General features: G+C 44.6%; 1 long non-coding RNA gene and 1 pseudogene across 2 annotated transcripts in view; one reads left to right on the forward strand and one right to left on the reverse strand.

Moving 5' to 3' along the window:
• LOC148148841 (sodium- and chloride-dependent neutral and basic amino acid transporter B(0+)-like) overlaps nucleotides 1-27,984 on the reverse strand; it is a 430,083-nt pseudogene that overhangs the window by 239,847 nt on the left and 162,252 nt on the right. The gene's annotated exons all lie outside the window — the stretch shown is intronic.
• LOC148148843 (uncharacterized) lies at nucleotides 16,025-25,442 on the forward strand. The gene is made up of 3 exons (XR_015758695.1): nucleotides 16,025-16,121; nucleotides 16,216-16,372; nucleotides 25,026-25,442. It is a non-coding gene; the product is annotated as an uncharacterized LOC148148843 (long non-coding RNA).

Genomic DNA, 27,984 nt, shown 5'->3' on the forward strand with positions numbered 1-27,984 from the left:
AGTTTCCAGATGACCTTCGGCTGCTTTCATTGCAGCTAACCCATTTTCACTCACTAATGGTCCCCATAAGCAACTTTTCTTTCTCCCAGGCTCGACAGTATCCATTCCTTTGTCTGCCCAACAAGTGTTCTCTCTCTATATGGGCTCCATCTTCACCTGTTGTTCACACCATTCTCCCAATCCCTGTCTTCAGTGTATATCCCATCTTTTCCTCACAACAATGAGTTCTGAAGAAGGATCACTGGTCCTGAAATGTTGACTCTGCTTTCTCTCCACAGAAGCTGTCTGACTTGCTGAGTTTCTCTGGCATATTTTGTTCTTGTTTCAGATTTTTAGCATCCACATTCCTTTGCTTTTAGAATTCCACAGGTGGCAGAACAGCCTGATCCCTATGCCCTTAACTTTCAGATACATGTACCTGTGAATGCTCCTGCATGGCTGCATGTGGAATACTCTCTGCTTCCCACCAGCTCCACCATCATTGTCACTGTTGGTGTATCCGAGTGCTTCGCTCTGAGAGAAATTATGTTTGAGACACGGAATTGTTTATTCACCTTTAATCTGTAGCAAAAGCTTCCCCTCATTGCCAAGCCTTTAAATGAGACCTTGTGCAATCATATTCTTCAATTTCTGTTTCTGTTGGATATAATTGCGTTGTGCAGGAAGAGATCTTGAACCCTCCCCTTTATACTGCACATTCTCTGCTGGCCCTCGAGATGAGCCAGTTAAGAGAAAGATGCTGGTTGTTAATGTTTCCCTTGATTTGTTCACACTCTACCCTCCTCCTCTACATTATATATCCTCCCCACCTCTCCTAACCATCTCCCTTTTCACCGATGTTCCTTCTTTTTCTCTTCAGTCTCCTGTGATAATCAGCTCTTCCAATATCCCCTATGATATTCCTGCTCATCCACCACCACCACACTGGTATCTTTTAGCTCAGTTGGCTGGATGGCTGGTTTTAAAGAGTGTGGTGCTGGAAAAGCACAGCCGGTCAGGCAGCATCTGAGGAGCAGGAGAGTTGATGTTTCGACCATAAGCTCTTGAGCAGGAAGATGATTCCAGCACCACATGTTTTGACTCTGATTTCCAGAATCTGTAGTCCTCACTTTTTCCTGGATGGCTGGTTTACAATGAGGGGTGGGGGGGGCACCAACAACACAGGTTCAACTTCTGCACTGACTGAGGTTACCAACAAACAATAAAAATGTGAATTAAGAAGATTTAAAATCCAACCATCAACAAATCATTTTGGAGGTTTGACAACTCATTCTGACCTGGTGATAGTATACCTATTTGGAGAGAAGTGTGTTATTCTCAGTTGCTCTTGACTGGTAACTCAGTTGCCTTGATGTTAGGTGCTGCAACTCAGCATCATGTCATGATCATCGGCATCAGAGTTTTCTCCCTCACTGTCTGCAAACATGCTTAGCTTAGCCTGGCCTTAGGGGAGACAATGGCCTACTGGTATTATCGGTAGACTGTTAATCCAGAGATCCAGGGAATGTTTTGGGGACCCAGGTTTGAATCCTACCACGGCAGATGGTATAATTTGAATTCAATAGACTCTGGAATTAAGAGTCTAATGAAGTCAAATGAATCCATTGTTGATTTTAGAAACACCCCTTTGGTTCACTAATGTCCTTTACGGAAGGAAACTTCAATTATTACTTGGTCGGGCTGACATGAGAAAGTGAGGACTTCAGATGCTGGAGATTAGAGTCAAAAAGTGTGGCGCTGGAAAAGCACGGCTGATCAGACAGCATCTGAGGAGCAGTAGAGTCGATATTTTGAGCTTAAGCCCTTAATCAGGAATGAAGATCTTATGCTCAAAACATCAACTCTCCTGCTCCTTGGATGCTGCCTGACTAGCTGTGCTTTTCCAGCACCACACTTTTTGACTCTATGACTGGGTTAGAAAATATAACTCTTTTATTCAAAAAGAAAGAAATACAGAGCAGTTAGCTTACTATCTATCATAAGTAAAGTGTTAGCAATTATTATTAAGGAATTTGTGACATGACAACGTAGGTTTTGAAGTAGTCAGATAGAGCCAGCACAGTTTTGTGAAGGGAGAGAACATATTTCACCAATTTGTTAAAATTATTTCAGAAGTAATATGAGCTTTTGGATAATGGGGAAATGGTGGATGGGAAATGGTGGTTCTTATATTTCCAGAGGCATTTGATAAGGTGTCACATTAATATTTATTGTAGAACATAGGAACTCATGGTACAGGGGTTAGCATATTGACATGGACAGAAAATTAGCTGGCTAATAGTAAACAGAGAGTCAGCACAAATGTGTTTTTTTTCAGATTCTCATGATGTAACAAGTGGCGTGCCTCAGGGTCAATTCTGGCATTTGAATGATTTACAATTTACATCAATGACATAGATGAAGCAGTTGAAGACACAGTTACCAAAGTTGCTGATGATATAAAATTGGAAAGTAATTTTCAAGGAAGACATAAGGGGGCTATAAAAAGAGAAAGATGGTTTAAGTAGGTGGGCAAAGATGTAGCAAAAGGAGTATAATGTAGGAAAACATGAAGTGTTTCCCTTTTAGCAGGAAGAATAAAAATTAAAACATCATATCTAAATGATTAGAGATTGCAGAACTCTGAGAGACAGAAGGATGCTTGACAATCAAAAGTACTGTGCAGATGCAGCATATAGAGTCATAGAGATGTATAGCATGGAAACAGACCCTTTGGTCCAATCTGTCCATGCCGACCAGATATCCCAACCCAATCTAGTCCCACCTGCCAGCACCCAGCCCATATTCCTCCAAACCCTTCCTTTCATAAATCCATCCAATTGCCTTTTGAATGTTGCAATTGTACCAGCCTCCACCACTTCCTCTGGCAGCTCATTCCATACACGTACTACCCTCTGTGTGAAAAAGTTGCCCCTTAGGTCTCTATTATATCTTTCCCCTCTCAACCTAGATCTATGCCCTCTAGACTCCATGACCCCAGGGAACTTTGTCTATTTATCCTATCCATGCCCCTCATAATTTTGTACACCTCCATAAGATCACTCCTCAGTCTCCGACGTGCCAGGGAAAACAGCCCCAGCCTGTTCAACCTCTCCCTATAGCTCAAATCCTCCAACCCTGGCAACATCCTTGTAAATCTTTTCTGAACCCTTTCAAATTTCACAACGGTGGCACAGTGGTTAGCACTGCTGCCTCACAGCGCCAGAGACCCGGGTTCAATTCCTGCCTCAGGTGACTCTCTGTGTGGAGTTTGCAAATTCTCCCCGTGTCTGTGTGGGTTTCCTCCGGGTGCGCCGGTTTCCTCCCACAATCCAAAAATGTGCAGGTTAAGTGAATTGGCCAAGTTAAATTGCCTGGAGTGTTAGATGAAGGGGTAAATGTAGGGGAATGGGTCTGAGTGGGTTGTGCTTCGGCGGGTCGGTGTGGACTTGTTGGGCCGAAGGGCCTGTTTCCACACTGTAAGTAATCTAATCTAATCTAATCTTTCCGATAGGAAGGAGACTCGAATTGCACACAATATTTCAACAGTGCCTAACCAATGTCCTGTACTGCTGCAACATGACCTCCGAACTCCTGTACTCAATACTCTAACCAATAAAGGAAAGCATACCAAATGCCTTCTTCACGATCCTATCTACCAGCGATTCCACTTTCAAGGAGTTATGAACCTGCACTCCAAGGTCTCTTTGTTCAGTAACACTCCCTCGGCCCTTACCATGAAGTGTATAAGTCCTGCTAAGATTTGCTTTCCCAAAATGCAGCACTTTGCATTTATCTGAATTAAACTCCATCTGCCACTTCTCAGCCCATTGGCCCATCTGATCAAGATCCTGTTGTAATCTGAGGTAACCTTCTTCGCTGTCCACTACACCTCCAATTTTGGTGTCATCGGCAAACTTACTAACTGTACCTTTTATGCTCACATCCAAATCATTTATATAAATGACAAAATGTAGACGACCCAGCACCAATCCTTGTGGCACTCCACTAGTCACAGGCCTCCAGTCTGAAAAACAACACTTCAATATATTTAGGAAAGACGAAGAGTGTGCTGCTGGAAAAGCACAGCAGATCAGGCAGAATCCAACGAGCAGGAAATCAATGTTTTGGGTATGAGACCTTCATCAGGAGTGAGGCTAGTGGCCCAAGAGGGCTGAGAGATAAATGAGAGAAGAAGTGGGCTGGGGGTAAGGTAGCTGAGAATGCAATAGGTAGATGAAGTTGGGGGTGAAGGCGATAGGTCAGAGAGGAGGATGGAGTAGATAGGTGGGAAGAAAGATGGACAGGTCAAGAGGGTGGTGTCTAGTTGGAAAGTTGCATCTGGGATAAGGTGGGGGGAGGGAAAATGAGGAAACTGGTGAAATTCACATTGATCCTATGTGGTTGGAGGGTCCCAATGTGGAAGATGAGGCATTCTTCCTCCAGGCATCCGGTGGTTAGGTTTTAGCAGTGGAGGAGGCCCAGGTCTTGCATGTCCTTAGTGAGTTGGAGGGGGAGTTAAAATGTTCGGTAATGGGGCAATGGGATTATTTCGAGTGTGTGTCCTGGAGATGCCCTCTGAACGTTCTGCAAACTGGAGTTCTGTCTCCCCGACGTGGAGGAGACCTCATTAGGAGCAACAGACATAGTAGATGATGTGTGTGGAAGTGCAGATAAATCTCTGACAGATGTGGAAGGCTCCTTTGGGGCCTTGGACGGAGGTAAGTGTGGAGGCATGGGCGCAGGTTTTGCAATTCTTGTGGTGGCAGGGGAAGGTGCCAGGATGGGAGGGTGGGTTGGTGGGGGCGTGGACTGAACAAGGGAGTTGCAGAAGGAATGGTCTTTATGGACCGTGGATAGGGGTGGGGAGGGAACCTAGTGCATTCTCAGCTATCTTCCCCCCCCAGCCTCATCCCTCTCCTATTTATCTCTCAGCCCCCTTGGCCCTCAAGCCTCATTTCTGATGAAGGGCTTATGCCCAAAACATCAACTCTCCTGCTCCTCGGATGCTGCCTGACCGGCTGTGTTTTTCCAGCACCACACTCTTCAACTTTGATCTCCAGCATTTGCGGTCCTCACCTATATATTTGGGAAAGCTAATATAACTTTATCATTTGCTGCAAGGCTGAGTGGATACAAAAGTAGCGATGTTAAGCTTCAGTTATACAGTGCACTGATGGTTCCATATTGAGAGAGTCTGTGTACAGTATGGCTTGTATTATAGAAAGAAGGACGCAAATATATTCAAAGCAATTCATAACAGCGGTAACCTTAATAAATTATGTGGAGGCACCGGTGTTGGACTAGGGTGTACAAAGTTTAAAATCTCGCATCACCAAGTTATAGTCCAACAGGTTCGTTTGGAAGCACTAGCTTTCAAAAGTTTGCTATGAATTCTATGTCTTACGATCTTATACTCCATAACCACCTGATGAAGGAGCGGCTGTCAGAAAGCTAGTGCTTCCAAATGAACCTGTTGGATCATAACCTGGTGTGTGATTTTAACCTTATTAAATGGTGGAGTAAGCCCCAGGGACAGGATGGCCTACTCCTGAGCCATGTTCCGTTATTCAGATATTTGTGTTGAATGGGAATGTAGTTCAGATACTGAGTGGGGAGAGTTGGTAATTTCACAAATCCCATTAACGCAATGTTCCCAGGCAGTTAAAACTGGAGACAAAGGGTTAAGATGTACATGAGGGGTCATGATGTCTAAATCTAGGATGTATTTAAATTAGATTACTTACAGTGTGGAAACAGGCCCTTTGGCCCAACAAGTCCACACCAACCCTCCGAAGAGCAACCCACCCAGACCCATTCTCCTACACCTAACACTACGGACAATTTAGCATGGCCAACTCACCTAACCTGCACATTTTTGGACTGTGGGAGGAAACCAGAGCACCCGGAGAAAACCCACGCAGACACGGGGAGAATGTGCAAATTCCACACAGACAGTTGCCTGAGGTGGGAATTGAACCTCTGTCTCTGGCGCTGTGAGGTAGTAGTGCTAACCACTGAGCCACCATGCCGCCCATAGGGTCATAGAGTCAGAAATGTACAGCACAGAAACAGATCCTTCATCCATGGTATCAGATATCCTAAATTAATGTAGTCTTATTTGCCAGCATTGGGCCCATATCACTCTAGACTATTCCTATTCATATATCCATCCAGAAGCCTTTTAAATGTTGTAATTATACCAGCCTCCAAAACTTCCATACACACACCACCTTCTGCATGAAACATTTGCCCCTTAAATTCCTTCTATATCTTTCCCCTCAACTTAAACCAATTCCCTCTTGTAAATTCAATGCACAGACTAATAAAGGCAAGCATACCAAAAACCTTCTTCACGATCCTGTCTGCCTGTGACTCCACTTTCAAGGAATTTTGAATCTGCACCCCAAGGTCTCTTTGTTCAACAACGCTCCCCAGGACCTTAACATTAAGTGTATAAATTCTGCCCTAACTTACTTTTTGAAAATGCAGCACCTCACATTTATCTAAATTAAACCCCATCTGTCACTCCTCAGCCCATTGGCCCAGCTGATCAAGATCCAATTGGACTCTGAGGTAACTTTTTCACTTATTTGATCAAGTGAGATCACATTTGGAACACTGCAGGTAAATTCTGATCTCCCCATTTCAAACATGACTTTCAGGTGTCAATGGAGGAGAGAACAGCAACGTAATTGAATCCCACACACAAATGAATGAGGGAGTATTGAGCATCCAGTTAGAATTGTGTTGGAACAGTTCTGAAGATGAGTTGTACCAGACTGGAATCAGTACGTCAGTTTCTTTCTCCACAGATACTGCCAGACCTACTGAATTTTTCCAGGAATTTCTGTGTTGGTTTCAGACTTCCAGCATCTGTAGTATTTTGCTTTAATTATGATGTGGAAGTGACAATGTTAGACTGGGGTGGACAATTTCAGAAGTCATATGATGTCAGGCTATAATCCAACAGGTTTATTTGAAATCAGAAGCTTTCAGAGTGCTGCCCCTTCATCATCTGATGAAGAAGCTTGTGATTTCAAATAAACCTATTGGAATATAACCTGACATTGTGACTTCTGAATTTGCTTTAGTTAGAATTGTGCTTTTATTATAAGCACTTACATGTATACATTTTTCAAATCTCATCAAAGTCTGAATTTGAAAGTAAGAGTACGATCATTTTCCTGTGTAACAGTTTTGAATTTTCCATTTAATTTTAGGCTGGGATTTACTGGCTAAATTTAATGGATCATTACGTTACGGACTGGATTCTCGTTATAACAGCTCTCCTGCAACTCATCGGTCTCAGCTGGATCTATGGTCAGTCAATCATAAAAGATACCGAAACCATATTAAATTTAAAGTACTTTGTGGAAATTAAGGTTTCTTTAATAAAATCAGACCAAATGAATCAGATGCTGGCAGAGGTGTATCAGAATTCACTTGCTCTTCCTGACTATTAAACCTAATTGGTTCCAGAAACCAACATGAAACACACAGCATCATTTTTTGCATCCTTCACTCAGGATCCACTTGTTTTTGCTGGATTTCAGCCAATTTTACTGCAGTCATTGTCTTGTTAATTGTTGATACTTGTATTATTGCACACTTCCAAGATCACATAGGCAGTTTATCTTTCTGCTGTTAGATTGCTTCACAAACGTGGGATGTACAAACGTTCCTGACTGACCTCCAGTAGCAGTCATAATGTTAGCAGCCAGCTTGCAGTTACTGTGTGTTTGCTGTATGAAGTGAGGCAGCACAGAGCCCAGACTGTGTAAGTATGAGTTTTTATAGCAATGTAAGTACTTAAGACAATGAGACCATAAGACAGAGGAGCTGAAGTAGGCCATTCACCACACTGATTTTGCGCTGCCATTCAATGAGGTCATGGCTGATTTGACTATCCTTCACTCCACTTTCCTACCTTTTCCCCACAATGTTTGATTCCTTTACTGATTTACAATCTATCTTATTTGAATAGATTTATCTACCTAGCCTCAACAGCACTCTGTGGTAAAAAGAACACCACTGCACTCTAAGAGCAAAATGTCTTCCTCATCTCTGTCTTAAATATGTAACTCTTGGTTCTCAGGAGATGCCTTCTGGTCCCAGACTCTGGCATAAGTGAAAACAGCCTCTATTCCTTTATCTGATCAAACACAATCGTTAACAATCGTATACTTTTCAAATTAGATCGCTTCTTACTCCACTAAATTCAAAAGAGCTCAAGCCCAAACTACTCGAACACTCCTGAAAAGAAAATCTCTCCATATCTGAGATTAATCTCATGAACCTTCTTTGGACTGCCTCCAAAGCCAATATATTTTTTCTGAGGGGGAGACGATGACCTGATGATATAATCGCTGGATTGTTAACCCAGGTACTGCCTTAGGGACCCAGGCTCGAATCCCGTCATGGCAAATGGTGCAATTTGAATCATAAAATCTCTATAATGGAAGCGGGCCATTTGGCCCAATGAGTCCACACCAACCCTTTGATAAGCATCCTACCAAGACCCAGACCCCTACCCTATCCCTGTAATCATGCATTTCCCATGTCTAACCAGCCTAGCCTGCACATCCATGGACATTATGAAGGAAATTAGCACGGCCAGTCCACCCAAGCTGCATATCTTTGGACTGTGCAAACCAGAGCACCTGGAGGAAACCCATGCAGACATGGGGAGAATGTGCAAAATCCACACAGACAGCCACCTGAGGCTGGAATTGAACCCGGGTCCGTGGTGCTATGAGGCAACATTGCTAACCACTGAACCACTGTGCTGCCCCATTTTATTGAATTCAATAAAAATCTGGAATTAAGAGTCAAATTATGACTTGAATCAATGTCAATGATTGAAAAAACCCATCTGGTTTGCTAATGTTCTTCAGGGAAAGAAACTGCTATCATTACCTGGTCTGGACAACATGTGACTCTGGACACACAACAGAATGGTTGACTCTTAACTGCTCTCTGGGATGGACGATAAATTCTACCGAGCCAGTGGCATCCTCATCCCATGGAGGAATAGAAAACTGTTCCGAATATTCTAGCCATAGTCTCACTAGTGCCTCGAACATTTATAACAAAGCTTACCTATTTTTGTATTCTGTTTGCTTTGAAATAAAGGCCAACTGTCCATTTTCCTTCCCTAATACCCATAAAATTTAAAGGCCAGGCTTTTCAGATTTATGCACAAGGAACCCCAAATCCTTCTGTGCTGCAGCTTTCTGCAGTCTTTCCAGTCAAATAATATTCAACTCCTCTATTCCTCCTGCCAAAGTGTATTACTCACATTTTTCCACATTATATTCTACCTGGCTAGTTTTTGTTCTTTCAATAACCTGTCGTATCTCTCAATAGAATCTTTGTGTCATCCTCACCATATGCCCTCCCACCTATTTTTGTGATCTGGAAACTTGGTGATCGTATATTTACTTTCTTCATTCAAATCATAATCGAGGCCCTTGCTCTAATCCCTGTGATACAGTTACAGGTTGCCATCCTGAAAATGCCCCCACTTTGGGTGGCACAGTGGCTCAGTGGTTAGCACTGCTACCTCACAATAATTCTGCGTTGTTTTGTATCTTGAGGACCACAATAGCACAGAATTATTGAGCTGAAGGCAATAGCTGAGTTCTGTAGCCATGAAGATGGCCTCAACCATGATCTTGGTTACAAGTCGCACTACGTGTGACCCTATTACACTGTTCTGTACCTGTAAGATCTTCCTTACTGTCCAGTTTTGACACCATCACCTTGATAACTTATTATGATCTCTCTACCTTACTTAGTTTGTACAGTTTTGGATCAGTACTTGTTACTTTGGTTCGACCCTCGGCGTGTGACTCTTACACCTACCATGTTATTCCAGTCTTTTGGTTTGTCTCCAGAACCACCTTATTTTTAATGTTTTGTAATTATCTCTCTCCCTTAATGAATCAGATTACAGGTCATCCCTTCACCTGCTATTCAGCTGTTGACACTTTATTCACACTATCTGATATTCTTGATCACCTGCAGAGACCTATTATTCAGTCTGTCAACATTCCACTCACACCACTTGTATGATCTTTTGATCTCTCCAATTATAAACTCCGTGCCTGCGTGCTTCTCTTTACTTCACCTGACGAAGGGGCAGTGCTCCGAAAGCTTTTGATTTCAAATATACCTATTGGACTATAACGTGGTACCATGTGCCTTCCGACCTTGTCCACCCAGTCCAACACTGGCAGCTCCACATGTTGTGGTTACAACATCATTAAAAGCCCGTTAAGTATCCATACAAGCACTGTCAGTCCATAACAACCCTACAATGTTACTTATATTGATCCCAGACATGGCAGGCAGGCAGGGAGAAGGGATGGGTAGGGATCTAAAGGTTCTACTACATAGAGTGGTGTTGAGGTGGGATTTCTTCTTACCCCTGGATTGGTAAGATCAGGGCATGACATGCCAACCTGGTCCGAGGTTGCCATCTGGATCAGTGCAATCTCAGAGGAGAAAGTGAGGTCTGCAGATGCTGGAGATCAGAGCTGGAAATGTGTTGCTGGAAAAGCGCAGCAGGTCAGGCAGCATTCCTGAAGAAGGGCTTATGCCCGAAACGTCGATTCTCCTGTTCCCTGGATGCTGCCTGACCTGCTGCGCTTTTCCAGTAACACATTTCCAGCTCAGTGCAATCTCAGCCATCTGGTGGAATACCCAGCTGTGAAAGAAGGAAGTCAATGATCTTCTCCACTTTGCTAGCCTAAGTGCTACCATCTTTGATATCTCACCCTCACTGTAACTCTCCTGCTATACCCACCTTCCACTGAGACTCATGCCCTACCAATCTCACTACAGCTTGCAATCTGTCCCCATCTGCTCACTCGCACCTAACCCAATCCCAGACACCATTAATCCTGCAGTCCCTCTGCACTGCCTGTTCACTCAGGATACCTCCCACCTGCACCAACAGTAACAATTGGGACACGTCCTTTCATCTCCATTAATACCTGCCTCTGTCTCATTCCAGGAAGTAAGCAGCCCACAATAGAGCAGAAAGACTCAAGCCAGGTAGTGGGCTGACCTACATTCAGTTCCGAACCCCTTATGTGGAGAAAATCCTGATGTTGACCACCCTGAGCAGCTGGTTGTCCATGTCTAAGCATATGGAATTGGTATCAGAGACTACCCATGACTTACTGTGCCAGCACCCCATTATACCCCCTTGATTTGACAGAGTCCTGTTGACAACCACAACAAGGTTCTTTCCTTTGTGTCTGCACTAAATGGCAAGGAGCGACTGGAATAATATCCCTGGCTGAGGTAGCAAACACACAAAGGCAAAAGGGAGAGATGTTGTGAGCATCCAGGCCAGCTCAGAATGAATGAGAATTGGGACAGCAAGTGACCAGCCCAGAGATGCAGCCTGAACCATTCCATGAGCTGGGTTCATGCTCTTGGGTGTGCTGGCCGAGGCATTACAATGATAGTTACTGGGGCAGACAGTGGTGCAGTACTGAAGTGTAGAAATGTTCTGAGATGGCCCAGCAGGATTTAGAGACTGGCACATATCAGATCCAATACCATGAATGTGAAGTGTATGCGGCTGGCATCCTTGGAGTGTTCTCTGAGACCTCAGTGCCCAATATTTAGGTCATTTGGAGCAGGTTACAAGCTGAATTCACAAGATCCCCACTCTAATCTCCAGGTCAAGTTTTCTCAATGTTGAGCTTGTTAGGTGAGTTTAAGATAGGAAGCTGAAAATTAGTTAGGCGTGTTGTACCATTAAGGTGGTAAAAACAATGACTGCAGATGCTGGAAACCAGATTCTGGATCAGTGGTGCTGGAAGAGCACAGCAATTCAGGCAGCATCCGAGGACAGGCAAAATCGACGTTTCGGGCAAAAGCCCTTCATAGCTTGCTGCTTAACAGGCAATAATCCCATTAATTAGGAACTCATCACTGCTGAGTGACAGATTCAGCTCATTGCTTACTAAAAGAATAAAAAAAAGTATATGATCTTCCCGACATCAGAATTGCTACAGTTCTCATCCAATTCTCGAATAAACCTTGCCAAGCCCACATCATCCAGATTCTGACAAGATACTGCTGTCGGTCTTCTATCAGCTCACCAATCCACTATCCATGGTCATATTGTACACCCAGCACAATGGACTCTTAGCTTATTAAGGAGCCTTATGTGTGGTATTATATCAAGAGTTTGAGCTGATCCAATAGAACTGGATTTCTTAATGAGTCCAGTAGGACCCAAATGCTACAGCTGCAACACACAGCCTAAATGGCTATCTCTACTGTATTTGATCTCAATGTTGTATTTTATAAGTTATTAATTAATAACACTCATATCCCTGCTGTTTACATTTCATTGTTTTCTATTAGTATTAATCGTATCTCTAACAAGTGATTTGTAATAAAATCCAAGAAAACTAGCCTATTTCTGCTGTAGTTCACATGTTTCTATATTTAGGGTTTGTTATGAACACTTCACTTTCATATTTTACAAGTCCTTAGCAGAAATGGACCACTCACCCTCTCAAGCCTGCTCCACCATCAATACGGTCATGATTGATCTGTTTGTGTTTCAAATTCCACGTTACCTTCATCGCCAAAGAAGAGCTCATTCCAGGAAAAGCTTATGTTTCCGATTTGCGCTGGGATGGACAGACCCTTGTTCCCAAAATGGGAGAGAAAGATCAATCAGTTGGTGACAAGAATCAATTTCCTTATCCTGTTTGAAATCTGGAGCAATCCCTTCTCTGAGTTAACCTGTTCATTCGTGCCACCCTGTACACGATGAACTTCAACAGTAGTCACTTCCGCCCCCACCGACCTCGCAACCTTCATGATCGCCGCACAGACAACCTGCTCTGCGATCGTCATGAAGACAATCGCCAACAGATTGGAAACCTCCGCGAGTATGGGGAAAAACTCTGTCTCCGTGGTCGCCGCAGCTACTTCCGCCCCCCAGTGACGTCAGCGACCTGCATTCGGACATCGCCGCATGTCTCCGCCCCCCCGCCGCGTTCCGTCACCACGCCTAACCCCGCCGCGTTCCGTCACCACGCCTGACCCCGCCGCGTTCCGTCACCACGCCTAACCCCGCCCACCGGCCGAGTTCCGTCACCGCGCCTAACCCCGCCCACCGGCCGCGTTCCGTCACCACGCCTAACCCCGCCCCCCGGCCCAGTTCCGTCACTGCGCCTAACCCCGCCCCCCGGCCGAGTCCCGTCACCGCGCCTAACCCCGCCCCCCGGCCCAGTTCCGTCACCGCGCCTAACCCCGCCCCCCGGCCGAGTCCCGTCACCGCGCCTAACCCCGCCCCCCCGCCGACCTCTGTCCCCGCCCCCAGGCCTAACCCCGCCCCCACATCCAGCTCCAGTCCCACACCAGGTCCTAGCTCCCCGCCCTGCCGTGTGTTCACCATCCCTCCGGACCTGCCCCTCTCTGAGGATGAGAGATCAGTCCTCAGGAGGGGTCTCACCTTCGTTCCCACACGTTCTCGGGTCAATGAATTCAATACACGGAGTGACATTGAACGATTCTTCCGCCGCCTTCGCCTCCGTGCCTTCTTTTTCAATCAAGACCTCACCCACCCTCTGACGACCCCTTCTCCCACCTCCAACACACCCCGTCCACCTGGACACCCCGTGTTGGCCTCCTACCTGCCCTCGACCTCTTCATAGCAAACTGCCGCCGTGATATTAACCGCTACCTGAACTCCCACACCCCTCCCACCCACTCCAACCTCTCACCCTCGGAACGCACAGCCCTCCACTCCCTCCGTTCCAACCCCAACCTCACCATCAAACCAGCTGACAAGGGAGGCGCAGTAGTAGTTTGGCGCACCGACCTCTACACCGCTGAGGCCAAACGCCAGCTCGCAGATACCTCCTCCTACTGCCCCCTTGACCATGACCCCACCCCCCACCACCAAACCATCATCTCCCAGACCATCCATAACCTCATCACCTCAGGGGACCTCCCATCCACCGCCTCCAACCTCATAGTACCACAACCCCGAACCGCCCGTTTCTACCTCCTGCCCAAAATCCACAAACCTGACTGCCCCGGACGACCCATCGTCTCAGCCTGCTCCTGCCCCACCGAACTCATCTCCTCCTACCTCGACACGGTCCTGTCCCCATTAGTCCAAGAACTCCCCACCTACGTCCGTGACACCACCCACGCCCTCCACCTCCTCCAGGATTTCCGCTTCCCCGGTCCCCAACGCCTCATCTTCACCATGGACATCCAGTCCCTGTACACCTCCATCCCCCATCACGAAGGACTCAAAGCACTCCGCTTCTTCCTTTCCCGCCGTACCACCCAGTACCCTTCCACCGACACCCTCCTTCAACTGACTGAACTGGTCCTCACCCTGAACAACTTTTCTTTCCAATCCTCCCACTTTCTCCAAACAAAAGGAGTAGCCATGGGCACCCGCATGGGCCCCAGCTATGCCTGCCTCTTCGTAGGGTATGTGGAACAATCCATCTTCCGCAACTACACTGGCCCCACCCCCCATCTTTTCCTCTGCTACATTGATGACTGTATCGGCGCTACCTCGTGCTCCCACGAGGAGGTTGAACAGTTCATCCACTACACTAACACCTTCCACCCCGACCTCAAATTCACCTGGACAGTCTCGGACTCCTCCCTCCCCTTCCTAGACCTTTCTGTTTCTATCTCAGACGACCGAATCAACACGGACATCTACTACAAACCGACCGACTCCCACAGCTACCTGGACTACACCTCCTCCCACCCCGCCCCCTGTAAAAACGCTATCCCATTCTCCCAATTCCTTCGTCTCTGCCGCATCTGCTCCCAGGAGGACCAGTTCAAAATACGCACAACACAGACGGCCTCCTTCTTCAAGGACCGCAATTTCCCCCCCGACGTGATCGACGATGCCCTCCACCGCATCTCCTCCACTTCCCGCTCCTCTGCCCTTGAGCCCCGCCCCTCCAACCGCCACCAGGACAGAACCCCACTGGTCCTCACCTACCACCCCACCAATCTCCATGTACAGCGCATCATCCGCCGTCACTTCCGCCACCTCCAAACGGACCCCACCACCAAGGATATATTTCCCTCCCCTCCTCTATCAGCTTTCCGTAGAGACCACTCCCTCCGCGACTCCCTTGTCAGATCCATACCCCCCACCAACCCAACCTCCACTCCCGGCACCTTCCCTTGCAACCGCAGGAGGTGCAACACTTGCGCCCACACCTCCCCCCTCACTTCTCTCCAAGGCCCCAAAGGAAACTTCCATATCCGCCACAGATTCACCTGCACCTCCACCCACATTATCTACTGCATCCGCTGCAGCCGGTGTGGCCTCCTCTATATTGGCGAGACAGGCCGCCTACTTGCGGAGCGATTCAGAGAGCACCTCTGGGCCACCCGGACGAACCAACCCAATCACCCTGTAGCACAGCATTTCAACTCCCCCTCCCACTCCACCGAGGATATGCAGGTCATTGGACTCATCCACCGCCAAACCACAACAACGCGACGGTCGGAGGAGGAGCGTCTTATCTTCCGACTGGGAACCCTCCAACCGCAGGGGATGAACTTGGACTTCACCAGTTTCTTCATCCCCCCTCCCCCCACCTTGTCTCAGCCGAATCCCTCCAGCCCGGCACCGCCTTCCTGACCTGCAGTCTTCTTCTTGACCTCTCCGCCTCCACCCTACTCCGACCTATCACCTTCACCTTGACCTCTTTCCACCTATCACATTTCCAACGCCCCTCCTCCAAGTCCCTCCTCCCTACCTTTTATCTTCTCCTGCTGAACACTCTCTGCTCATTCCTGAAGAAGGGCATGTGCCCGAAACGTCGAATCTTCTGTTCCCTAGATGCTGCCTGACCTGCTGTGCTGTTCCAGCAATAAAGTTTCAGCTTTGATCTCCAGCGTCTGCAGACCTCACTTTCTCCTTGAACTTCAACAGTAAACAAGCTGCCCTAAAGACAGGACAGAGCAAGTGATGGTATCTGTCTTCTTCCTTGTTGTTCACAGGGACAAACAGATTCATCAAGGACATTGAGATGATGATTGGGGAAAGGAATTGGCTCTTCTGGCTGTGGTGGAGAATGTGTTGGATTCTGATCTCTCCGTGTTTGCTGGTGGTAAGAAGCTGTTACACATTATTTTGATTTAAACTGAAAATACCCAATCTCTCATTCTGTTTCTGATTTAGTTTTGTATCTTATCCACATTCAGGCAGTCTTAATCTGGGGTCCTTGACAACATTTGCCCCACTAAGATATGGATCTGTTGAATACCCTGTCTGGTCAATAGCATTGGACTTGTGTATGGCCATCTTCTGTATTATGTGGATCCCCATCGTGTCCAAGCTAAGGGCACAATCTTGTGGCAGGTGAGGGATAGCTTTGAAATCTTTTAAAGATTAAGGAACAGAAAACATAAAGTTAGGTTTTGGATCATGATAGATGCAATGCAAAACATATTGTTTCAAAGTCAAAATGTCTTTTTGTTGTACTTTCACTTATGCTCAGTTCAGTCCACCGTGATACCATCTTGGTTCAGACACTAAAGCTGGAGTGGACTGGAAGTAGTGTCTGTGAACGTTTGAATATACAACTAAAAGAAAGTGGATCGTTTAGCTCAGTTGGTTGGATGGTGAGTTGGTGATGCTGAGTGATGCCAATCCCTGTGCCAGCTGAGGTTACTGTGATGAACTCTCCTTCTGGAACTCTCCCCTTGATCCTCAGGTTAAACCACCATCAATCACCTCGCTCTCTGTTGAGAGAGCAGCCCTGTGGTCTGATAGGACTATGGTTACTTCGATGTTACAAAAAAACATAATTTATCACATTTATGCAATTAAATCAAAGATAGGTTTTAAAATAATAAAAGAATTGCACAATTGGAACACATCACAAATATGAACACATCAGTGTGTTGCAATACCTTGGAAAATGCAGGTCACCTTAATTTAACAAATATAAACAAAAGGTCCACTAAACTCTATATTTTGTATTACAGTTCATGGATCACAGATTGTTAGGTTGATTTCATTAAATTCTCAATCAATTCACACACTACTTATACACCTTACAAAGTAGGAGTTTGGACTGTCTCAAAATCTATCTCTCAGTTTCAGAATGGTGTCTTCTGCATTGCAGATCTTTACGTTTGTCTGGTTGTGATAACAAGTAGTGGCATTAGGAGGTGGGATTCAGTAGTTTTCGAATAAAGTCCACGTGGAACATTTCCTGGTTTTAGTACAGGTTTGTCAAGATCAATCTCATATTTTGTTTCTTTATGCTTTCAATGATAGAAAAGGCAGGGAGACAGTGAGATTTGAGGAAGGAATTCCAAAGTTCCGTAATTCAGCAACTGAAGGGCCAACTACTAATGGTCAAACTATTTAGACAGCAAGGGTTCAAAATGCTCGATTTGGACGACCACACATGTCACAGAGATTTCCAGGAAAGGGTGAGCCAAGGCCATGGAAAGATTTGGAAACAAGCAGCAGAATGTTAAAATTGAGTACTTGCTTAAGCAGGAGCCAATATGAATTGGTGAAAAAGGAATGATCGATGATCAGGACTTGATGTAATTAAGAGCACAGATTTGAATTATTAAGTTCACAGAGGGTAGGATTTGGGAGGTCAGCTGAGTTGTTATTTGAATAGGAGAAAGTGAGGACAGCAGATGCTGGAGGTCAGAGTCAAGAGTGTGGTGCTGGAAAAGCACAGCTGGTCAGGCAGCATCCAAGGAGCGGAGAATTAATGTTTCGGGCTAACGCCGTGATGAAGGGCTTCAGCCAAAAATGTCGATTCTCCTGCTCCTTGGCTGCAGCCTGACCTGCTGTGCTTTTCCAACACCACACTCTCGACTTGTTATTTGAATAGTCAAGTGGCAATGGCATGACTGAATGGGTGTGGATTTCTGCAACAGAGGATTTCTGTAACTGCAGAGGAGTCGAACCAAATTATGCAGGTAAAAATATATGGTTTTAGTGGTGTTATGGAAATGTTGTCAGAAGCTCATTTCAGCATCAAATACAAATCGTCACAAGTAAGGTGGTAAAGAAGGCATATGGCGTGCTTGCCGTTATTGCTCAGAGAACTGAGTACATGAATCAGGAGGTCATGTTACAGCTTTATAAGACTTTGCTTAGGCTGCACGATGACTATTGCATTTAATTCTAGTCGCCACATTACAAGAAGGATGTGGAGGCTTTGGAGAGGGTGTAGAAGAGGTTTACCAGGATGAGGCTTGGATTAGAGGGTATGAGCTCTAAGGAGAGGCTAGAAAAACTCAAGTTGTTTTCTCTGGAGCGGCTGAGAGGAGACTTGATAGAAGCCTACAAAATTATGAGATGTATAGATAGGATTGACAGTCAGAATCTTTTTCATCCCACAGTTCAAAAATACTAAGAAACAAGCATTTAAGGTGAGAGGGCGAAAGTTCAAAGGAGATGAGGGGCAAGTTTTTTTACACATAGAGTGGTAGGAGTCTGGAACAGGCTGCCGGGGTGGTGGTGGAGGCAGATATGATAAGGGCATTTAGGAACTTTTAATTAAAGACATGAATATGCAAGGAATGAAGGGATGTGAACCAAAAGCAGGCAGAAGAAAATAGTTTAATTTGGCATCAAGTTCGGTACAATATTGTGGACTGAAGGATTCGTTTCTGGACCGTACTGTTCTATATAAGACCAAGGTTATGATTTGTCTGTCTCAACTACACAAAGTTCACAGAATCACTGAGTTGTTATGATGCAGAAAGAAGCCATTCAGCCCACCATGCCTGTACCAGCCCTCTGAATGTGCAGAAGGCCTTAGTATTCTTCTCCCGGCTTTTTCCCATAACCCTGGACCATTATTCCCATTTCAGTGATTATCCAATGCTGTCTCTCGTACACCGACTGATTCTGCAATAAAAGATCAAAACAATGGCACTTTTAAAAGGAGGATGACAGACAAAAGCAGTGACCACAGGGTCAGAGAAAGAAACCTACACTGCTGTCTGACACAGCAGTGAATCTGCACAGTCACTGCGTTTGCTGTTTGAGTTCATGTATCTCTGGACGTTAGAGTGCATTTAGGAAAATTTAACAAACAGTGAAATTCACAGCTGACCTTAGAGGAACCTGTGTGGGTGAGCTCACAGCACAGGAACAGATATGTGCATAGTTTGTACTTGTAATCTTGCTGTAAGTCTACAGTAGTGAATAGAGTGGACTCTTTCTTAATTATATCTTTTATTGAGATCGGTCTGTTGATTAAATTTTAAAAATATAAACCGTAGGTACTAAGTTAGCGTGGAGCAGTGTTTTTTTTAAGAGCAAAAAGATGGTGCTATTTTCTGGGTCTGTAGATTGTGAAGGAGCAACGATGACCTTTAGTTGAGTGATATACTCTTCCTATCAGATGTGGGAGTTTAGGGAGCATTTCCATGTTACTGATGGTTATGTCTGCAGGCAGTGTCTTTGATTGTGAATCCTATCAGATCGCATAGTTCGGTTGGACCAGCAGTTAGAAGCAATAAGGACTTTACAAGAGCTAGGGAATATGACGGGTGGCAGTTATAGGAAGCGAGAAAAGCCGCAGAAACATTCAGGTAGATGGGTTAACTCCAGGAAAATTAGGAGGGGTAGGCAGGTAGTACAGGATCTTGTGTGGCTGTCCCCATCTCAAACAAGTATGCTGTTTTGGAAAATGTAAGGGGTGATTGACTTTCTGGGGTATGTAGCACGAACAGCCAAATTTCTGGTACCGAGACTGGCTCTCAATGTAATGAGAGGTACGTCAGGTTCCAAGAGATCAATTGTGAGAGGGGACTTTCTAGTCAGAGGCACAGACAGACGCTTCTGGGGCCAGCAGTGAAAAATCAGAATGGTGTGTTGCCAGGATCAAGGATATGTTGGAGAGGGTGCAGAATGTTCTCAAGGGGGAGAGGGACAGCAGGAGGTCATTGTACACTTTGGAACTAATGATATAGGAAGGGAAAAGGATGAGATTCTAAAGGGACAATATCAAAGCTTAAGCAGGAATTTAAGAGGAGGTTCTCTAGGGTAGCAATATGTGGAATAGCCCTGATACTACAAGCTAATGAGGGTATGAATAGAAGGAAAGAGCAGATGAATGTGTGTCTGAAGAGATGGTGCAGGGGGAGAAGGGTTTACATTAATGGATCAATGAAATCTCTTCTGGGGTAGAAGTGACCTCCACAAGAAGGATGGATTGCACCTGAATTGGAAGGGGACGAATATACTGGCAGGGAAAATTGCTCAAGCTGCTCAGGAGGATTTAAACTAGTAAGGTGGGGGGGAGGGGGTGAATAGTGGGACCTAGGGAAATAGTGAAGAAAAAGATCAATTTGAGATTGGTTGGGAAAGGTAACCACTCAAAGCAGGCAAGAACAAAGCAGAAAACAAGAACAGGTTGGACTGATAAATTAATTATTTCAATTTAAGAGACCTAACAGGGAAGGCAGATGAACTCAGGGCGTGGTTAGGAACATGGGACTGGGACGTCATTGCAATTACAGAGATGTGGCTCAGAGATGGACAGGATTGGCAGCTTAATGTTCCAGGATACAAATGCTATAGGAATGATAGAAAGGGGGGGCAAGAGAGGAGGGGGAGTGGCATTTTTGATAAAGGATAGCATAACTGCTCTACTGAGGCAGGATATTCCTGGGAGTATATCCAGGGACGTTATTTGGGTGGAACTGAGAAATAAGAAAGGGATGATCACCTTATTGGGATTGTATTATAAACCCCACCAATAGTGGGAAATTAAGAAACAAATTTGTAAGGAGATCTCAGCTATCTGTAAGAATAATAGAGTTGGTATGGTAGGGGATTTTAACCTTCCAAACATAGACTGGGACTGCCATCGTATTAAGGGTTTCGATGGAGAGGAATTTGTTAGTGTGCTCAAGAAAATCTTCTGATTCAAATCTTCTGGATGTACTGACTAGAGAGGTGCAAAACTTGACCTACTCTTGGGAAATATGCAGGGCAGGTGACTGAGGTGTCAGTGGGGGAGCGACCATAATTCTATTCGTTTTAAAATAGTGATGGAAAAGAATAGACTGAATCTAAAAGTTGAAGTTCTAAATTGGAGAAAGGCCAATTTTGACGGTATTAGACAAGAACTTTCAAAAGCTGATCGGGGGCAGATGTTCGCAGGTAAAGGTACAGCTGGAAAATGGGAAGTCTTCAGAAATGAGATAATGAGAATCCAGAAACAGTATATTCCTGTTAGGGTGAAATGAAAGGTTGGTAGGTATAGGGAATGCTGATGACTACAGATGTTAAGGTTTTGGTTATGAAGAAGAAGAAAGCATATGTCAGGTATTGACAGCAGAGTTCGAAGGAATCCTTAGAAGAGTATAGAGGCAGTAGGAGTATACTTAAGAGGGAAATCAGGAGGGCAAAAAGGGGACATGAGATAGCAATGACAAATAGGTTTAAGAAAAATCCAAAGGGATTTTATAAATACATTAAGGACAAAAGGGTAACTAGGGAGACAATAGGGCCCCTCAAAGATCAGCAAGGAGGCCTAAGTGTGGAGCCGCAGGAGATGGGGGAGATACTAAACAAGTATTTTGCATCAGTGTTTACTGTGAAGAAGGACATGGAAGATATAGAATGTAGGGAAATAGATGGTGACAAATGTCCATATTGAAGAGGAGGTGGTACTGGATGTCTTGAAATGTATAAAAGTGGATAAATCCCCAGGATCTAATCAAGTCTACCTAAGAACTCTGTGGGAAGCTAGAGAAATGATTGCTAAGATATTTGTGTCATCGATAGTCACAGGTGAGGTGCCGGAAGACTGGTTAACGTGGTGCCACTATTTAAGAAAGGTGGTAAGGACAAGCCACGGAACTATAGATCAGTGAGCCTGACATCGGTGGTGGGCAAGTTGTTGGAGGGAATCCTGAGGGACAAGATTTATATGTATTTGGAAAGGCAAGGACTGATTAGGGATAATTATAATGGTTTTTTACATGGAAATCATGTCTCACAAACTTGATTGAATTTTTTGAAGAAGTAACAAAGCAGATTGATGAGGGCAGAGCGGTGGATGTGATCTATATGGACTTCAATAATGTGTACAACAAGGTTCCTCATGGAATACTGATTAGCAAGGTTAGATCTCATGGAATACAGGGAGAACTAGCTATTTGGATACAGAACTGGCTCAAAGGTAGAAGACAAAGGGTGGTGATGGAGAGTTGCTTTTCAGACTGGAGGCCTGTGACCAATAGTATGCCACAAGGATCGGTGCTTTTTGTCATTTATGTTTTGGTAAGGCAAATCAGAGCAGGACTTGTACACTTGTTGGGAAGGTCCTGCGGGGGGGGGGGGTTGCTGCACAAAGAGACCTTGAGGTACAGGTTCATAGTTCCTTGGGCGTGGAGTCACAATTAGATTGGATAGTGAAGAAGGTGTCTGGCATGCTTTCCTTTATTGGTCACAGCATTGAATATAGGAGTTTGGAGGTCATGTTGAGGCTGTCCAGGACATTAGTTAGGCCACTTTTGGAATATCGTATGCAATTCTGGTTTCCCTCCTATTGGAAGGATGTTGTGAAACTTGAAAGGGTTCAGAAAAAAATTACTATGATGTTGCCAGGGTTGAAGAATTGAGTTTCAGGGAGAGGCTGAATAGGCTGGGGCTGTTTTCCCTTGAGCGTTGGAGGCTGAGGGGTGACCTTCTTGAGGTTTATAAATCATGAGGGGCTTGGATAGGGTAAATAGACAAGGTTTTTTCCCTGGAGTGGGAGAGTCCAGAACTAGACAGCACAGGTTTAGGGTGAGAGGGGAAAAATTTAAAAGGGATGTAAGGGGTAACTTTTTCATGCAGAGAGTAGTGTGTGTTTTGAATGAGCTGCCAGAGGAAGTGGCAGAGGCTGGTACAATTGCAACATTTAAAAGGCATCTGGATGTGTCTATGAATAGGAAGGGTTTCGAGGGATATGGACCAAATGCTGGCAAATGGGACTAGATTAGGTTGGGATATCTGACCAGCATGGACAATTGGACTGAAGAGTCTGTTTCTGTGCTGTACATCTCTATGACTCTATTTGCTACTTTTGCAAATCACTCAAAACATCAAGGACTAAACAGCACAGATTTAATGAGATTGAGCTAATTGTTCCTGTTTGCTCTGCCCAGACCTCCCATTATTTTGTGAACTTTAGTGAAATCCCCCTTAGCCTTTTCCTCTCCATGGAGTGAAATTCCAAATTCTCTAATCAAAACCTGACAGTTAATTGTCAATCAGCATTAGTGGGTGCATTCTCCACAGCAACATCTCTGCCAATCAGAGTTCATTTAGCAACCACTCAATAGTCTCCTTTCAGGTGACAGAATTTACTTTTCACCTTGAATTGGTTGGGATTCTTACAAAATATCCCAATAAATGCAGGACAAAAGGATTTGACAAAATGTGTCTTTTCTCAACAATAATCTAAAGGATTATTTGATAGACTATTCTGTAATCCTTATCATTAATGCTAGTCAGTCTACATCATTTGCTTCTCTGCAAGTATTTCTAATGTAAACAGTGTTTGGTTTTCGGTTTTGCCCAATTCACCAAGAATTTCTGTCTTTAGTTTCTTAACTCAGCTCACACTGTGGTATCTCTTCCCAATGAAGAGCTGCTCTGTGACATCATTACAGGGTACTAAAGCCCGAATGCAATAGTTAAGAGATTGGTCTTTGAGGTTGTTGTAAACAGCAGGTTCTTACAGTCCTGCACTAGCAGGCAAGAAAACCCATACAGTCCCCTCGATTGCCATCCCATGCTTGTGTCCGTCCTACAACATTATAAGGTGTAGGCAAAGCCTAGAGCATCAGTTAATATTCCCCTGCAATTGTGGGCTTTCGTGGTAAGGGGAGAACAGGAAGGCTCGGAAAAGGAGATGGCTGCCTGTATCAATGAGACCAGGTCAGTTGCCAGCTCAAAGTCCCAGCCTATCCAGATATTCATTGCATTCCTGACCTCACTGTTGAGTCTCCCTACTCTCCCTGGACCTTCGCTCCCATTTCCTGTCATGTGACCTCACTACTGGCTCCCCCTGTGGAGCACCAGCACTTTGGTTCTGGGGGTTGCTTCTGGTGCCAGCAGTGACCATTATTCCCTGTGGCACTGCTGGGGCAAAAGGGTCAGTCAATCAGATTGGCAGGCAGTTTTGTTCAAGGAAAATGCACTAAATGGAGGATAAAAATCCCATATCCAACAATTTGATGCTCTGAGCAGCTTGAAGTGACTTTGGCACAGCCATAACCTGCAGGAATATATTCCCCACCAAGTCTTCGGGTTGTCGGACAGGAAACCTTGCTATCCGAAAAATCTTGGTCATTGTCTTTACAATCTGTAGGTTATATGACTGACTACTGGTGGCTCATGTTTCCCGTCTTCCACCTTAAGTGAACCCATGCTTCTCCATAGCACTGTGGCTTAAACCACACCAGGCCTTGTTCATCTGCCAGCCCTGTCCTTGTTGATCACTATGAGACGCTAATCCAACATCATACTTTTAAAATTTTCACCCCTGTATCATCGAGCAAATCCTCTCTCTCGTACCCTCCTCCAACTGTGTGAACCATCAAAATACCTGCACTCCTACAATGCTGACATTTGTTGCAACACTCACCATTTCACTCACTCCCCCATTGGTAACTGTGAATTCAGCAGGGTTAACCCTAAACATTGCAATTGCCTCCCTAAACCTCTTCATCTCACTCTATCTTTGACCTTTAACACTTAATGAATTGCACTAAGGTCATTTCACAGACAATCAGTTTGATGCAATGTCCATTTCTTTCAGTGTGTCTCACTGCCAGTGCACAACAGGATCAATTGTAGTGTCTGGATGGGAGGATAATCTTTGTCATGAAATATTGTTTGCCATAGTGTGAATTATCAGGTATCGGAATAAACTGCAGAATAATCTGATTGGGAACCAGATTTCTTTTCCACTTAACAGCGGGTGAAAATCCAACAGAAATGATCAAACATTTTACTTTTCCATTCACAGAAAATATCTGGTGCTTGCACATCAGCTCCTGATTGGGGTCCCTACTTGAAACAACACAGAGGGGAAAGATACAGGAAGAAGCTGGACTCTACAGAAGACCCAAACTGTGTGCACCTTCTGGTCATTCCTGAGAAGTGACAACTCAAAGGAAAATTCCTGTTCAATTGGGAAACATTGGTCCTGAAATTCCACAGCCATTCTGGAGTACAATCAGTGTCACTTCATTGAGTGCTCCCTTGATCAGTCAGCTCCTCAGCCAAGACTCAGGTATAAGGTTTGCTGAAGTTTCCTGTGCCCACTATAAACATGGGCATCAATTTGGGGCAGGATGGGGCTGAGAATTACTGAGCATTCAAGTTCCTGCATCATGAATGTTCAGTCATGTTCCTCCCTGGGTCCTGGTGATAATACACAGGATTCCAGTCCCTGTACATTGTGGACAGGAGCTCCTGCTCTCACAGCCCCCACATACAGTCTGCACTGCCTGGGTTCCCATCAATTAACTACAGGATGAGGGGAGATTTGATGCAGAGGGATCTGATGCAAACTGATATTAGTCATAGAAGGTGAAGAAAGGGTTGATGCTGAGGATTACATTAAGAACTGCCATATTGATATCATCGTTCTGATTTTGGTGGAAGAATAGTAGCTTGATTAATAAAACCTACCACTGAAATCCTCTTTACAGACTCTGTGACAATATCTACCATATCAGTGGAATATGTACTTATTGCTAACATGTAATGAATGATACATTGGTTAAGACAAGGGCCTGTGTTGTTGGAGAACCAAGTGTTTTTCCTCGACCACACTCGATAAAATGAGCCCTGCAAATCCTTGCCAGGAAGGATATGTTGGCAGTGAACTTGCCTTGACGGTCTGATAGTATGAGCAATCTCTAACATGATGAGCAGTGGTGCAGGTTCCGGTGAGCTTTGAAGGTATCTTCAGGTATAGCTTTAAGAAGATAAACTTGTGGCAATTTTTGACAAGACAGAATCAACAGAGTGAGATTCATCTGGTAGAACACATTAAAGTGATTGGGATTGTCTTTAACCCGACATGCAACACTGAAGAGAATGGGAAATGTCTACTGGGCAGCACGGTGGCTCAGTGGCTAGCACTGCTGCCTCACAGTGCGAGGGACCTGGGTTCAATTCCTGCGTCGGGCAACTGTCTGTGTGGAGTTTGCACATTCTCCCTGTGTCTGCGTGGGTTTCCTCCGGGTGCTCCAGTTTCCCCTCACAGTCCAAAGATGTGCAGGTTAGGAGAATTGGCCTTGCTAAATTGCCCGTAGTGTGAGGTGCATTAGTCAGGGCTGAATGTAGGGGAAAGGGTCTGGGTGGGTTGCTCTTTGGAGGGTCAGTGTGGACTTGTTGGGCTGAAGGGCCTGTTTCCACACTGTACTGAATCTAATCCAATCTAAAAGAAGTGGGACCCATTCATTACACTTGCAAACAAGGTGTGAATCATCTATTTTGACAACATAAGCATGAGAAAATCCTCCTGCACAGCTATACACAGTAACAGCATTGTTATACAGCAACGTACAAATCCTTTAAAATAAGGAGACATTGAGATTTTGTATCATTAAATGAAAAGGAAGCTAAATAATCATATCAGGAAGACAAGGCAGCAGTAATAGTACTGTCGGCAAGATGTCATTTCAGAAATGGGCCAAATAATACATAAAATTGGACACCTTGCCAATAAACATTCTTAAGATATTGATTTTGCCTCCAAACTAGACACTTAATCAGAAACCGAACAAATACACTTTTATATTCAATGACCTAATGTACCAAGTTGCTCATAAAAGTTGCATCAGATACACTTGATGAAATTCTGCAAGGTTTTAAAAATCACTGTCTAATAAATTAAATTCTTGAAAACACAATATTTATCAGGTGTTCAGCATCCAGAGAAATCTATGAGTAATTTATTTAGTGATCTCTACATAGTAGTGGAAAAATATGACTATGAAGCCTTGAAATCACTCTTCATTGGAGATAGAATTATTGTTGGATGACTGGTAAGTCTTTTTCAGTTTTATTATGGTCCAAAGAAAATTTTCGAGAAAGCCATTTAGATGGTGAGAGAAGCAAAAATCTAGAAGCAAAACAGATCAACATAAGACAGGAGGATCAACCTTACCACAAGATATCAGCAGATTCTCTTCAGCTCCTGTGGTTCAAAAATCCTAAAGACAGTAGAATAACCAGTAGAGAGGTTTGGCCAGACAGCAGATACTAGGAGTGAGTGTCAATGCATTGGAGAAAGCAAACCTCACAGGCACAGACAGTATTCTCTTCCTACTTTTCCCTTTGAGCATTTTAGTCCTAAGAACTATATCTGACTTCTTCTTGAATACACTGAATGGTTTGATTTCAATCACTGTCAGTGGCAAAGAATTCCATAGGCTCACACTCTCTGGGTGAAGAAGGTTTTCTTCATCTAATTTCTAAATGACCTCGTCTGTATTCTCAGATTGTGAGCCCTGGTTCTGGATTTCTTGGTCATTGGGAACATCCTTCCTGAATCTACCCTGTCTAATCCTGTAGCATTTTATAGGTTTCTATTAGATATCCACTCAGCCTTCTAAACGATGGTGAATATAGCCCTTATCAATCCACTTTCTCTTCATATATCAGTCCTGTCATCCCAGGAATAGTCTAGTTGCAGTCTTTGTTGCAGTCTCTCCATAATTATTCCAGTAATCCATGAATCAGTTTATGAATCCATCCATCTATGAATTCACCTGTCAGTGAATCTGACCATCCAATCATGAATCCAACCAACTGTCCACCAAGAAATCAAGTCCATCTGCCTGGAAATTTGGCCCACTTTCTGAGAATCAATCAGTACATCATTTCATGCACCTATCTGCGAATCCATCCTTAAATCTGTGTTTCCCTCCACGAATCCAGCTGTCTATCCATTCACACATCTTTCCATCGTA

This window comes from Chiloscyllium plagiosum, unplaced genomic scaffold (assembly GCF_037043375.1).
Source record: "Chiloscyllium plagiosum isolate Xiang-an unplaced genomic scaffold, Cpla_swu_hap1 HiC_scaffold_11, whole genome shotgun sequence".
Taxonomy (NCBI): Eukaryota; Metazoa; Chordata; class Chondrichthyes; order Orectolobiformes; family Hemiscylliidae; genus Chiloscyllium; species Chiloscyllium plagiosum.